This window comes from Onychomys torridus, chromosome 17 (assembly GCF_903995425.1).
Source record: "Onychomys torridus chromosome 17, mOncTor1.1, whole genome shotgun sequence".
Taxonomy (NCBI): Eukaryota; Metazoa; Chordata; class Mammalia; order Rodentia; family Cricetidae; genus Onychomys; species Onychomys torridus.
This window is the reverse complement of record NC_050459.1, coordinates 28,679,770-28,694,298: the sequence shown is the minus strand read 5'-3', so window position 1 is coordinate 28,694,298 and position 14,529 is coordinate 28,679,770. Positions and strand designations below refer to the sequence as shown.

Here is a 14,529-nt window from a genome sequence, read left to right as displayed (position 1 = left end):
TTCTTTCTTAGGGCAGCCCTAGAAAACAAATACAGACATCTTATTAAAACTGTCTAGGACCACAGGGCAACGTGTGGGGCAACCCTGTGGCACGAGGAAGCCCTCTGTCTCAACCTCAACTGGGTCCTTGTGGGCAATGACCTCAGAACTAGCTTAGCCCTTCCTTGCCAGTTGGCTTCCCAAGTCATTCATATAGAAGTCAATTGTTCTCTCGGGACACATGAGCTTTATGTGAGCTATTACCGCAGATACTTGACATCTTGTTTAAACAGTTTCCACGTCTGAGGGCATCAGGGAAATGTGTGAGGAACTCCTGAGTATCAACACACCATTAGCAGAGCGGTGACGACAGCCCTTTGCCACCCTTCGCTCAGATCCTCTTCAGCAAAATTGACAATGGGCACTTGACATTAAGAGGATCTCTGAGGTCAGATCATCTCCATTAATTAGGTCTGTGAATGGGCCCAGCACCCCCCTCCCATGGTTTTGTTTTGTTTTGTTTTTTTCTAGAGTGGTTTGACATTTGTGCATAGTATTAAGAAAGATCATAGAGACTGTGCTGTGCTTGCTAAGAGGTTCAGCTCATGTTAGTTAATCTCCCGTGTGGTGCAACCCTGGCACCAGACAAGCCCTCATTCACAGTGGAACAAAGCTCTGGTTATGTGTGTTGAAATTCCTTAGAGAAAATGTCTTGCAGGCTGTTGGGGAGCACATGAATGCTGGAAATCCTTCACCAAGTGTTGCTCAATGTCCTGGGAAGACAGTCTGCTGGCATCTGGAGGCTCACCCTTGAGGGGAGTTGCTGTACACTGGGGCACGTGGGGCTGGTGAGGACAGGAGCTTGGGCAGTTGGGTAGGTGGAGATGGAGTTGGATGTTCCCCCTGTAATTTCCCTGGCCACACTGGAGTAATTTCCCCAGACAACCCACTTTAGGAATCTAGTGAGACTATCCAACTAAAAGCCAGCTTGTCACTGTGCCCACCAATTCCCCAGCTTGGGACTGGATTTTCCTGTTTCCCAAGAGTGTCGGAGTAAGCCTGGTGATTTGGGTGTCCTTGGCTTTGAGTTAGGGAAGTAGGAGGGTGGAGAAAGGGAGGAAAGGTTTTGAGATGTACATCAAGGGATGCAATGGGAAGGTGGGACTCTTTAGGTGTAAAATTGAACTAAGTCAGCATGGTTCCAGCTGTTTTGAGATGAGGCTCAGCACCTAGAACAGTGGTTCTCAACCTTCTTGATGCTGCTACCCTTTAATACAGTTCCTCATCTTGTGGTGACCCCCAACCATAAAGTTATTTCATTGCTACTACATAAACTGTAATTTTTCTACTGTTGCAAATTGCAGTGTAAATATCTGATACACAGGATATTTATTATGAGGGCCCCAGAAGGGCTAGAAGAAGATGGAAAGTGAACTGGATGTGATAGGAGAATGGTAAAATGAATAAGGCAAACCCACTTGGACAGCATGAAGGATGGGGCTAGAATGGTGACTTTCACTAGGTCTCTGGACCACGTGTCATCATTTCCTCAGATAAAAATGTAAGCTTTTAGCCCTGCCTGCAATTCTACTGTATCACAAACTTAACAGGGAGCCCAACGATTTCTACTTGAGCAAGGCCTACCGATGGATGATGCAGATGAAGACAGAAATTTGAGAAACATGAGTCAGAGAATCCTTGAAGGAGGTACCAACTCAGAACGCTGTGAGGGAAGAGATGACTTTGGGAACACAGTCGTGCCGGGGTGGGCGGGGGAGGAACTAAATATCAGAAAAAAAGGATGAGTTTATGCTCTACACAAAGCCCATACAAAGCCAGAATATGAGTCAGGATTATAACAGGTCAAAGCAGCTAGAATTCCCGATAGCACCTGCCTATCCTCAAGACTTAGGGAGCGTCTTATCCAGCAAAGGCAAAGAACAAGTAGTGATGTGAATCAGCCTAAGAAATCAGACAAAGGGAAATCACGTTGCTGAGATCCACGTGCATGTCCCAGTGTTCACCTGTCACTCTATTCTAGTGGACTGGTTTGTCTGCTGACCCTCAAGTAGTTTGCTTATGTCCTAATCAGTTAATGTGGCCTTAATCAGAATGAGGGGTCATTGCAAATGGAGTCAAGAGTAATACCAGATGAGATCATTCCAGATTATTCAGGTGAACCCTACATAGAATGACAATCATCCATCTAAGACAAACAGAAGGTAACATGGGGGCAGCAGCAGAGACTGTAGTTACATGGCCACAGTCTATAGAGAATACAGACCATCAGAAATCAGAGGAGACAAGGAAGGCGTCTTCCTTTGAACCTTCAGGGAAGCCATGGCCCCATTGCCTTTTTTGAGCTTGGACTTTTGACCTCTAGAACTAGGAAAGAATAAATTTTCATTGCTTTCAGCCACCAAATTTGAGGCCATTTGTTATGGAAGCTCGAAGAAATGAGCACACTTGACTTAGGAGAAAGGCCAAGGGATTTGGAGTTCAACTGCACAAAATCTTAAGCTGTTTGAATATTATTTCTTGGATGAATTACAAACTCTGAGTCACAAGAGTCCCCATCTGGCTTGAATCATTTATTACTTTATCTGCCTTCCATGAGCATCATGGTTTGGTCCTCTGGGTGAGATGATTCTCTAAGTTACCTCAATCTTTGCCATCCTTGCGTTCTGATAAAGATGAGGTTGGTAGGCTGTTAGTCCAAATCTTTGGGGGCATCTTTGGAGATGATGCAATCTGCAATCCTTTAAACAGGTATCCTTTAAACATTTACCATGAAGGATGGAGAAAATTTCATCCTGAGCTGCAGCATGATGCCATCTTTGCTGTGGATGTCGCTCTGTGTAAATAAAGTTCTGATTGGCCAGTGGCCAGGCAGGAAGTATAGGCGGGACAAGAGAGTAGAGAATTGTGGGAAGTAGAAGACTGGAGAGAGACACCGCCAGCCGCCGCCATGAAAAGCAACATGTAAAGACACTGGTAAGTCACAAGCCATGTGGCAAAGTATAGACTAACAGAAATGGGTTAATTTAAGATAGAAGAAGCAGATAACAAGAAGCCTGCCACGGCCATACAGTTTCTAAATAATGTAAGTTTCTGTGTGCTTTCTTGGTTGGGTCTGAGTGACTGTGTGACTGGCGGGTAAGAGAGATTTGTCCTGACTGGGCCAGGCAGGAAAACTCTAACTACACATCTTCAGAGCTGTGCACTCCAGTGTTTTGTTGTTTTGTGGTTTTCTTCCTTAAACAGAGACATGAAAATAATGGCATGCTGGCTGGATTTCCTTTCCTCATTCTTCATAGAGGGTGGGAGGATATGACTCTGGAAAATTAACGTTGAATGCTGGTGAGGAAGAAGGCTCCTCCCCGCAAAGAGCCCAATAACCAAGGCTGTGCAGTGGGGATGCCGTATCATTGGGTCACCACCATCTACAAGTAAGGCATGTATGGCGGTATGGAACTGCCTTCAAGTTTTGCACCAGGACCAAAACAGAACAACCTCTGAACTTGGCCTGTCTCCAAGGCTGCATGTTCTTAAAGGAAGTCCCCAGTACTAGCTACTGTCACAGAGAATTCTATGTGAAATGCATCAGCACTCTCTCTGTCCAAGGGGATTCATTTCTAGAGAACCAATAAGCACCCAGTTAACCATGTGTATTCTGCTGCTGCTGTTCCTAATAAGATCCCAAGCATTTCCTGTCTCCTGGGCAGAAGCCTCCAGATTCCATTTCCTAGTACTGGCTGGTGTGCTGGGCTCCATTGTTCAGTGTTTCCCTACTTCTCTGACTAGGGGCAGAGGGGCCAGCGGTGGCCTAAGTGTGTGTGTGTGTGTGTGTGTGTGTGTGTGTGTGTGTGTGTGTGTGATGGTCAGTGTTTTGTGACTGTAATGAATTCCTGAGGCAACCAGCTTATAGAGAGAAAAGGTTCTTTTTGTTCTTAATTTTGTAAGTTTCAATCCATAATCCATGGACCCCTGTGACAGAGCACAATGTTGGGAGGGGGTGACAAGACAGTTCACCTCATGCCTGGGACACAAAAGAGAGAAGGAAAAGGATCTGAGACCCCAATATCCTCATCTAGGGCTTTCCTCTAGTGACTTAAAGATGCCCCCCTCCCCCACTGGACTCTACCAGCTTCCAATAGGGTTAAGCCAATGGCTAAGCCTATAACACATGGATGTCGGGGTGGGGGGGGGGGATGCTGAAGATCCAAGCTACAGCAGTGTGCACATGCCCCCTCTGGCTCTGCAGCTGGGGTGAGGAGAGGTGATTCCAACTAGGGCAAGGCCCAGGTGTGAGAGATAGAGTTTGTCTTTGGTAGCCTCTTGCTACCTCCCTACCACAGAAACCCCGTTTCCATCCACTTCCACTTCTCCAGGACACTTAGACTTCACACTTTCCTCTTCTTGCCCATCATCTCCATCCAAGCACAGCTAATTAAAGCACTCTTACCCCAGTGCTTTAAAGTTTGGATTTGTTGAAGAATGAAGGCCCTACCTGCTGTTTTAGCATGCTAGTATATCCAAGTAAGATTTCTAAAATATAGTCCCTTCTTGGATGCCCCAAGAGTAAATCATACCCTGGGAACTTCAGACTTGTGGTGAAGCAAGATGGTGGAAAAGTGTCTCCTAGTGTCTTTGATAGATGTGATGGTGATGTGTGTGTCCACAATCTACACCTGTGGACTCAGTAGACCTCGGACCACACAGACAGTAAAGGGATGTATTTAGACAATGGGTTTCCGCTTTACCCCAAAGTCAGTATTGGGAAACAAATGTTCATAGAGATCCTCTTGAAGGATCCCTCTTGGGAAGAGTTGACAGGATCAGAGTCCCCTCTGATTCCGACCATGTGGGATATGTAGGACACGAGCCATCCATGCAATTCTAGCCTATCACTTAACTCTTCTTAGCTGCTTTCATCTGGAATATTGTGTGAATCAGATGAAGGTGGTGTGTAGCCACAGAAGCCCTCCAGTCTCAAAATAAGAAAAGTCCAGCTGCTTCCTCAGTGTTCGACCTTGGAAATCAGACTCTCCAATCTGGTATCCCCAACTTCAGTAAGTACTTGTAGGCTCTAAAGAGTTCAGCCATCATGAGAACAGATGCAGATGGTATCTCAGGCATCCTCTGACCCTCACTCCTGTGACATTGTCCAGAAGGTCTCTAGGTCAACAGGACCAAGAGGAGGCCCAGTACAAATCTTGGTTTTGAATTTTTCTAGTAGTGGGTCCTCAGTAAGCCACATCTCTTTCTACCTTGTTTTTCTCAGTGGTGGTTTAGATGGAAGGAGTATACCCACCATGTAGTTTTGACTTTATTGTGTGTGTCCCATGGGTAGGCTAGGGTCCCCTGGTCTTCTCAGTGCAGAGCTCAGAATAGCCCAGCAGCAGATGCTGGTCTAGTGAGCTCATTTCTGCCTCTGTCACATCTCAGCCTCTGCCTCTCTGGATTGGAATGCCACAGGGTTCTGCTGAGACATAAAAGCTAGTCCACCATGAAGAGCCATACTCTCTCACCCCTTTCCTCGGGGACAGATGTCTATGGTGTGAATATAGGTCAGATCAAGGGTAGAGCTTCCTTACCAGCTCCCAGGCAAGCCGGATTCTTGGGAGTATAGGTGGGAGTTCCTGGCGTCAGGACAACATTCTCCCTGCTGCAGGCAACTGTCACTAAGGTTAGCAAAGACAGGAGCATTGTCCAAGTGTGTGGTTCACTTCTCACTCATTCAGTATTGTTTCTCATGGAGACTGTGGTCAAGTGACCTGGAGGTTGACCACACTGCTAGTAGGGAAGGGGCTAGACTGCATAAGGTGAGAGTGAGCAAGGGGAGGCCCAACCTCTTCTCTCAGGGACACTGCCATGGTACCTCCAGCTTTCTTGGACTGTGAGATCCAGAGCTTCTCGTGCTGGGACAGTAAAGGTGACAGTTATAAAAGACAACTGGGTAGAACCTGTGGCACCTTTGCTGACTTCACCTTGGAAGTCACAGAGCATCATGGCTGCCGTCGTCACAAGCCTACTGTAGAACACAAGCAAGTCTGCCCATGTCCCCATTTTTCTTGATTAGACTGCTGCCTACTCTAACTCCATTATATCCCCAGGGTCAAGCACTTTATCCTTCTTGCTGGCCTCTTAAATGTGAAAGACCACCAAGAAACAGAGGAGCAAGATCCCAGGGATCTGTTCGCCTCCGACTAATGTCTTTCTTACCGCTCTTATCTTGGTATCAACTTGTCTTGCTCATTCCCCACAGAGAACAGGTCATCTCTGGATGAAGGATTTACTTCATAGGAAGAGTGGGTAGGATGGGAGACCTTGTTGCAGCCATCCTTAGAAATCATATTAGTACATTATTAGAGAGACTAACCTGTTCCCTTGGGTCCCCAGGTAAGTCCAGAGTCTTTCTGACTGTTCTTAGGGACATTGCTGCTATTTGAGACTGAGTGTAGGATTCAGGCAAGGCCACCTCCCCTACCCTTTCTCCATTAGGCCTTGTAAATAAAGGAATCCAGAGGTAGAAATGGTGATTTAGGGTGATCTTGTTTGGGTCCTTGCCATTTTGGAGAGAAACGTGAAAGCTGTGAGTCCCTGGGACTTTTGAAATGAGGCTGGCCAGGGGTTGATACATAGGGTGCACAGATCCATATGGTGAATGTCTGTGGTGTGATGTCTGGGAGCTAAAACAGTGAGACTTGGAAAGTCACAATCAATTCTGACACTGTGGTTAAAAACCAGAATAGGCCAGGCGGTGGTGGCGCACGCCTTTAATCCCAGCACTCAGGAGGCAGAGACAGGCTGATCTCTGTGAGTTTGAGGTCAGCCTGGGCTGCAGAGGGAGTTCCAAGAAAAGCTACACAGAGAAACCCTGTCTCGAAAACAAAACAAAACAAAAACCCAGAATAGATGTAGTGTAAGCAGTCAGACAGAAGAATGGGTATCTATTGAGCTTCTTTCTATGTTTACAGTTTCTGTACCATTTATGTGCTATTTCATGTCATTTTCATAAAGGTTCCGAGAGATGGACACTATCCCTTTCTTTCTTTCTTTTTTTTTTTTTTTTTAAGAGATTGATCTTTATTCAAAACTCTGATCTACCAAGTTAGCGTTTTCCACCAACTCGGGGCACAGAGACCTTCACAGGCTTCACAATCTTTTGTTTAGGTGCTGCTTTGGTGGGGGCCTTGGCAGCAGCCATTGCTGTCTTCTTGGATGCCTGCTTAGCCTTTTTTTGCTTCCTTGGCAGCCCTGATAGCCTGTTCTCGATGGGCTTTCCTAACTTCTGGTTTCTGATTCCTCTTGGCCATTATATCAGCAAGAGATGCACCAGTGATAGCTCACTGGAATTTGACTGCACAGCGGGTTCTTTTCTTTTGAATTTCTTCCGACTGTCCCATTTTGTGTTTTCTTCTGTAGAGGACAGTCCAGTTTATCTGCCGAGGATTCCTTTTGGAAAGGAATGCGGACTCGCATTTTGCATTAAGAAACTGGAAAACCTTCCCGTCGGTCCTGGCGTAGCGCCGCCCGTGTCCTGGGTAGATCTTGTACCCACTGAAACTGCACAGCTCGACCTTCACGGTGAGAGATGCCGGCCGGCCGGAGGGAAGATCGACACTATCCCTTTCAATTTGTAAAGGGAGATACTGAGTCAGAGATTAACTAACTTGATCACGTGGAGCAGCCAGTGGTGACATGTGTTAGATTCAAATGATGTCTGTGTGATACCAGTAGTTCATTCACAGCATTTCCACTAACAGTGAAAGTCGCCGAGGAACAGATGAGGCACTTCCAAGGAGTAGCCGGGAGGAAGTTAGTCACGGGGGAAGGGTTCCACTGGGTTTCCTCCCTCTGTGGACATCTCAGTGGTTGTTCGTGTTTAGGTGACACCACGAAGGCAGGCTGCTTGGTGCTGGGGATGTGAAGGAATCTGAATAGGAGGTGTGCTTGAGAGAAAATATGGACTCGGGTAGGTTTGCTTGTGTCCAATGAGAAAGAAGGACAGCCCACCTTCCTGCCAGCCAGTGGTCACCTGCACAGGCCTGGGATCCACAAGACAGTATTTACCATTTCTTTTTCCTATTCTCAGGTTAGAAGTTCCCTGGCCAATATGTCCCTTTTTTAATTCTCTGGCAGAAGGTGGGGTCCAGGGGATCAGGAAGAGAAACTGGAAGTAGAAGCTGTGTTTACAGACCCGTCACTTCCAATTAGTCTTAAGCCTGTTCTCTTATCTCTAACATTCCTTCCAGCTCTGGAGTGTATGGTTGTGTGTGTGTGTGTGTGTGTGTGTGTGTGTGTGTGTGTGTGTGTGTGTGTGTTCTCCTAACACTGGTCTGATGTGTCATTCAGCTCAAACTTGCTCAATTATTTCCTCTGCTGAAGAAAATCTTTGGTCCCTCCATTTCAAAGTACAAGATTTGTTCCATGAAGAAGCCTGGCAAGGGCCAGGCTGGTGAGCTGCACTTCCACCTTTTAGCTTGGTGAGCTGATGTACCCTCAGGCAGTGAGCGCTTCTGTAGGGCAGGTCATACCAGATCCCTGGCAGCCTGTAAATCTCTCCTGTAACTGTGGCTCCTAAGTCACCTTTGTGTGATTTCTGCAGCCAAGTCATCCTACAGGACTGCACTCAGTCTCCCTTTGGCTTGCCCTTTGTTCTAGTTCTCAGAGCCACCGTGGGAATACACTTGATGAATCACGGAGCTGAGCCTACTAGAGAGTTGCGGGTATCATGGAGAGGCCCTAGCGAGGATTCAGGGAGGTCCAGAGTACATCATGGACTCGGGTTTAGCCAGGTTGCGGTAGCTTTCTTGGGTTTGGCATTTCTCATACTTCCCTCCTCATTGACCTTTCCTCCTCACAGACCCCCACCTCCCCTCCCCTCATCCTGCCTCAAGACCGAGTCTCTCTTCCCTAGATATTTGGCTTGGAGCTTCATCATTCTTGAGATGGGCTCTCTATTGCTCATTCCAGATCAGACAATCTTGGGGGGGAGGGTGTTGCTGGGATGAGGAGGTGAGAGAGCTGGGCCATAGCTAACAGCAGATGAGTCATCATCTCCCCAGGTTGACGTGGGGAGAAAAATAAGAATGAGTGCATGTGCTGTTAGGAAAAAATGACAAACAGAAGAGTACATCTGAATCAAACATTAGTCACTGAACCCAGGGGAGAGAAATACCCTCTCTGGGAGGGGTTGTGTGTGCGCAGGGCTATGGGCAGCCATCCTCTTAGGGACAAGAGACCCGGGAGCACCAAGACCTACCACTCACTCAGTGGGGCCATTTATGACGTTCAAGAGTGAAACATGGAGCATTTAGATTCACGAAAGACCATCGACATTTGCTGCGGATACCTACCAAGTGGAGACTCTGTGCTAAATGCAGGTGGAAGAAGCTGCATTAGATTTCATGGTCAAAGAAGGAGTGGAGTCTCTGAAAGTTTCATAGAAATATAGCATTGGTTCCCTGGTATCCGAAATGGTCAAGGCCAATCTGAGGTTAGGATGGCACTAGTTTATTTTGTGTAGACCTCCAAGAGCTGTGGACTGATGACTTCTCAATTTATCATCCGAGCACAGTGGGGCATGGTCCTACAGATTGAGTCACAGTCGCTCTAAGAGAGTTGGCATCACTTAGAGTGAGTGAGTCTCTTTCAAAGAGATGCATCCTTTCTGTTTCGCAAGACAAAGGTGGTACCCTGCTTTCTTCCTTCTGTGAGACTGGCTCCCTCAGTCTAGTGCTGGCTGTCAATGCCTCCTTCACAGACCCTGCAATGCCCTTGCATCTGGGAAATGGCCTGAGCATCTTTTCTGTTCTTTTCCTAAGACTGGTCCTTTCCTCCAACTCTACCATTCTTTTCGCAACATTTTTCTTCTACATTCTGCTGCGTCAGCTGCTGTTGGTGGTCAACAGCGTGCCACGTGATCTCCGTCCACACTGTCTATCTGCAGCTGGTATTCATCCTGCCCACACTTTTCTGAGGTTTCAGGGTGAGTGCTGAGGGCCTGCCACAGCAGCTCGGCAGAGGTTTTCATGGGAGCGGACATGCTCCTGGTGCTCTGAGATTTTCTCTCTCCTCCCTTGTCACGTGGCCGACCAACATTTTCTCGTTGTCTGTGCATTGAGCTGTAGCAGATCACTTGAGTTCCAGGCAGTAGGGTGTAAAGAAGATCAGCAGCTACAGGCAGACAACAAAACTGAGGTGTCAGCCTTGGAGCTAAACGTTCCTGGGTTCTTGAATTACCGTGAGGAGGAAAGCTGCCCACCAGTGAAGTTAGCCGTCTACCAACAAAGGGAGGAAATGAACTTGTATTTGACAATATTTGACTCTAACTTGAACAGAACGAAACTCAGTTCAAAGCCGAGCTCTTGCGTTTGGCTCCTCAGGCCTTTCTTTCTTGTATGCCTCTTTCCTACTTGGCTTCGTGTCCTGTGGTTCTACCTGGGTTATCCTGGCCTCTCTGTGAGCCCTGAGCATGCCCATTCCTGCCTTCCTGCCCATGCCCGCTGCTTCTCCTGCCCTCTGCCTTCTTTGGCTCTGCATACCTCAATCTGCAGCTCTTCCAGGAAGAACCCCAGAGAGTTTGACTTCACGCTCCTCTCTGCAGCGCAGGAACTGACAGGTCAGTCTTTGCAGGGTGTTTACCCACCAACCCCACAGCTCCCCCGAGTTTTCTTGAGTGAGAGCAGCAGGAAATGTTAGATAGAAGGATTTATAGTGTGGAGACATACAGATAGAAAACACAGGATAGCCTGGAGAAGACCTGGAACCTATTCCATTGGCCCTGACTGTCTCTGCCTATAGAGAGGCCAAGGGGTGGAGCAAAAGACCTCCTCCCCCAGCACAGCCAAGTGCAGACCAGCTCAGACACCTGCACTCAGGCCCGTGGTCCTAATCATCCTCTATGCTGACCTGCTGGGTAAAGCCACAAGGAACCCGAAAACGGGCTCCCACAAGACTTGATTTGAGGCACTCCTCGCTGCCCTCCAAAGCAAGAGGATCCCCTAGGCATACTCCTCTGTGCTGGGTACAAAATACAGGCTGAAGACAGTTTTGTGGATGTGTGGGTAGGTTGTTATCTGGGGCCTGCAGACTGTATTCTTTGGTATGAGTCATGTGGGGTGCATTCGCTAAGAGAAAATTTGCTTATTAAATAAAAGGCTCACAGGGTGTCTGTGTTAGTGAGATTTCCATTCCCGTAAGCAAATCACCAGCGAGAACAATGTGAAGGGAGGGTTACTTATTTTAGCTCATAGTTGTAGACAGTTCACTCTACAGTCCTTCTGTTCATTTTGGCTCCAAACAGATCAGCAGGGGTGTGTGGCAGGAAACAGAGCTAGGGAGTACAGGAAGGGGGTAGGACAAGACATAGCTTCCAAGGATGTGGCCCTAGTGGCCTACTTTCTCTGACCAGATCCCACTTCCTACTGTCCACCACCTCTCAATAATCCCATCATATTATGGATCCACTGGTGTAGTAGTTAATCCATCCATTAGGTCCAATTCCTCATGATCTAATTGCCACCCCAGAGTGCATCAGCTTGCAGTCAAGTCCCTGATATATGAGCCTGTGGAAGACATTTCAAGCTGTAACAGCATCCTTACTATGAACAAGCACAGTGAAAGCTACCAGAACACATTAACTGTGATGGTCCTTTCGGATATGCTGGAGGAGGGAGCTCCATCGTCTGATTGGTTTCTGTCCTGATTAGTTGCACAGAGTTAAGGGATAATTCCACTGTTTTCTTAAATCTTTTCGTCTCTGTTAATGTTATAACTCCAGCACAGAACTCTGGGACTAAATGGAGCCAGGGCAGGACCTCAAGAACAAAAGGTCAATCGCTGCTTTCCTGTTTGATTTGGAGTCTCAAAGTTTTCTTTCTTTACCTCTTTATCAGAACAGTAGCTTACAGGACAGGCTTGGTGACAAGAGAGGACATTTTCCATCACAAATAACTCCCGTGGATGTCCTTCTCCAGGGGAGGATACACACCAGATTGAGAGAGAGAGAGAGAGAGAGAGAGAGAGAGAGAGAGAGAGAGAGAGAGAGAGAGATGACAGATATGACAAGAGGACCTTGGGAGGGGACCCCCTTAAAGGGTACCCCTCCATTGTCACAGAGTTTTTGGAATGTCAACTCCATTCCAGCAGGGTCTGTGCTTTATTTTCTGATCCCAAACATCCTAAACTATAACTTGTGTATGTTGTGGAATATTCCTTTACACTGTATGAAGACCTGTCACTGTGACTGGCTTAATAAAAAGCTAAATGACCAATAGCTAGGCAGGATTTTTGGGAAGGAGAGAATGCCAAGAAGAAGAAGAAGAAGAAAAGAAGAAGAAGGTGAAGTTTTGAGGAGATGCAGAGGAAGCATGGCATGTAGGAGATAGGGTAACAAGCCATGATCCATGTGGCAGCACCTAGATTAATAGAAATGGGCTAATTTAAGTTAGAAACAAGCCTAAGCTAACAGCTGAGCATTCATAATTAGTAGTAAGTCTCCATGGGATTATTCGGGAGCTGGCTGGCAGGACAGAGACTCGTTATATGTATACAATAGGAGTACAGGGCCAGACTGGATGGGATGCCAGCTTTGGGCAGAGTCCTCTCACATCGTTTGGAAGGTATCCAAGAGTGGAGCTGGATGGTGATCTTGTGTTAGATATCACCACAGTGAAGGCTGCAGTCGCAGGGGGCCATGGAGTACCAGTGAGAAGCTGGTGAGGCTGAGTCAGTCCAGGGGGACTGAGAGTACCCGGCTATGAGCCCCAACAGCCTCTCTGATACACACCTGCAAGGTTCAATAGACAGGGGCCACCACATCCTAATGGTCCTCTGGGAAGACTACCTCTGCAAGGTCACAGACATGGATTATCTGAGTGTCCTCCCCCCATATATCCATAGCTCATCTTGGACATCTGGAGGGAGAAAAATCTAAAGCTTTTCTAGAGGGGTGGGGAAACCTGCTTTAAACTGAAGTGAAACGGTTGGAGTAGTCAGAGACCGGGAAATTGCTAGCTAGCATATTTCAAGTCTGCTTTTACTCTTATAAATGGGAGGTTCTGTTGCCGCCCACGTCATAAGATGAGGCGTGAGTAAGTAACAAAACATTTTGAATCTCAACCAGTGTGTTGTCATCAGTGTTGCTGGGGCTGTTGTTGGTGTCACTTCCAGAGGAATGAGAATCCCCAGGGAGGACTGGGTCAGTTATCAAAAATAAAACGCTGTATTTATTTTGCACATCTCAGCGCAGTGTGAATAAGAACTGATAGCATAACCTGCAAGGGCAACACTGTGCACGCAGGGAGTTTTGACTTCCAAAAGCACATTGAAAACTGTCCCCCAGCCTCCTCTCAACAGTGCAACAGAGGGAAAATAATTTCTCCAGATTTAGAAATTAAGCCAACCAGTTTGGCAGATTTGATCCAAACCATACAACAAATGATGAAGGAGAGCTCTGATATCCAGGGTTCCTGACTCAACGATCTCCTGTTTCAGCTCCATCACCCTGTCCACTGAACCGGTTCCACCAGAGGGAGAATGTCTTCCCACTGACATCTCAGGTCATGAGACTTCCCTCGACAAGGACACTTTTGTTCTGTTGGGCCAGGACGCTAACAGGAACGGGATACAGGAGGCTCATAAAACACTGTGGCAGGAGAGAGTTCTGGGTTCATCTCTACCATGGTCTTGCCTGTAGGAAAAACACTTTGATGATCTTAAATACCTCCCTCTCTCCCCTCTGCATAGCCATTAGCCATGAGAAGAGGCAGCAGAAAGAGAGCGAGAGAGAGAGAGAGAGAGAGAGAGAGAGAGAGAGAGAGAGAGAGAGAGGGGGGGGGGGAATTAGGAGGCTTTCCTGGGTCATACAGAGGTTGCTCAGTTAGAGAAACCTGATCATCAACAGGTTGAAGAGGGTGGGTCACACCAAGAAAACAGGAGGCCTAAAGGGATGCCAAGGTCTGGCTTTGGCTCAGGCCATATCAGGGATACAGGGATACAGAGCCCCAGGTCCCTGAGATGTCTCCTTCAAAATGAAGGACCTTGTAGTCCTTCCTCATCTCTCCTCCGGAAGTATCTCTGTGACCACACCATCTCTGTCCTTCAGTTCCCAGTGATATTGATCAGGACAGCCTTGCCTCTGGCTGTCACTCATTGATGTCCCCTCCTCTTCATGGAGGTCATCCTTCCTTCAAGGCCCCTTCTCTGCTGCATTAATCACAGGACAAGAAGGTCACTAAAGGGACCTCTGACTTCGGGGACTGGAATTACATGACTGGAACCCCAAAATAGGACAGTTATATCTCCAATTGTATTCAGTACCCCAGGTGCTGTTGTCCTTTGACCCCAGGCTTTGAGTTAAAAGCTTCCCTAGGAGTAAAAATGTCACTTAGAAAGAAGGTGGTGACGTCGGTGGTTCTTCGCCACTTTGTGTCATCCCATCCAGGGTGGTATGACGACTGTCGAATCTGAGAACACTCAGTGCCACCATCATCAAGGTGGTTAGGCTAAGGTGTGGCACAGAAAAGCCTGCCTGAGAGGTTT

At 47.3% G+C, this 14,529-nt stretch overlaps 1 pseudogene; it reads right to left on the bottom strand.

Moving 5' to 3' along the window:
* Window positions 1–7,056: 7,056 nt before the first annotated feature.
* LOC118597733 lies at window positions 7,057–10,018 on the bottom strand (annotated as a pseudogene).
* Window positions 10,019–14,529: the final 4,511 nt, after the last annotated feature.